Below are 1,096 nucleotides of genomic sequence, written 5' to 3'. Positions count from 1 at the left end.
ATATTTAATGTGACTCACTAACCTTAACGTGGGAGTAGGTCACTGAAAGCAGTGAGTAAGCACTTGAATCTGTCTTTGTGTTGATTGTATTAGGTTGTACAAATATGGAGAAGAGAGGGAGAAAGAAAAATAGATTTTCACTATAAATGCCGAAAAACTGAGAAAGCTGTTAGATTTAAAAGTTGTATTTCTTTTCATATTATAATGGCTGCTAATAAAAATAAATTAAAAAATACCCTTCTGTGTTGTTTCCCCTCTACAGTCTTCCAGTCTCCACTCTGACAGAGCTCTCCCACTCAGCAGAAACAGAGACGCCTCTCCCCCTCCCAGTCCTCCCTGCCAGTCTGCCGCTGTGCTGAAGCGCCAAGACTCGGGGCCTCAAGGCATCAAGGGAATCCTAAAGAAAAGCCGCTCTACTAGTGTGGAGTCAGACCACAGCGACGGCTCCATGCCTGACCGTTTTCCAGCACAACAAAGTAGTGTCACCCTAAGCCACCCTCAGAGTGAAGACAACGAGGAGGAGGTGGAGGTAGAAGAAGAAGAAGAAGAAGAAGAGCGGGAAGAGGTGGAGCAGCAGGAGGAGGAGGAAGAAGAGATGGAAGAAGAGGTTAATGGGGAAAATGGCAAAGAGGATGAGTCATTAACAGATGAGTTCCCAGACGGAGGGTGCATCAGTATCAGCAGATATCAGAGGGGGAGCAGCAGCAGTAGCGGTGGAGGGAGCTATGAGGAGATGCGGAGTCCCTCCCCTGATGAGAGCCTGGAGAAGTCCTCCACAATGTCAGAAGATGTCGAGGAGCTCGAGAGCAGTTTGGATGGAAGTCAGAGCTCGTCATTCAAACAGAGGTCAGCATGTGGAGAAACATGATTGAGACAAAAAAAAATCAATATCATGCATAAGATGGAAATTTAAACTTCTTTAAAATTACTGAAAGGTTCAGACTTTTAAAGAGAAGCAAAAAGGATTCATGTGTCTTGTTTTCTTTTTAGATTGGCTGAGCTCGGTAGAGAAGGTGAGAAGGACACACCGAAGAAGGCGAGGCCATCTCAGGTGCTCCAGACGTCACTGGCTGACCGCTTCAACCAGCTCCAAGAT

This window comes from Maylandia zebra, linkage group LG8 (genome assembly GCF_041146795.1).
Source record: "Maylandia zebra isolate NMK-2024a linkage group LG8, Mzebra_GT3a, whole genome shotgun sequence".
Taxonomy (NCBI): domain Eukaryota; kingdom Metazoa; phylum Chordata; class Actinopteri; order Cichliformes; family Cichlidae; genus Maylandia; species Maylandia zebra.
The sequence above is the reverse complement of the archived record's forward strand: the minus strand, read 5'-3'. Positions refer to the sequence as shown.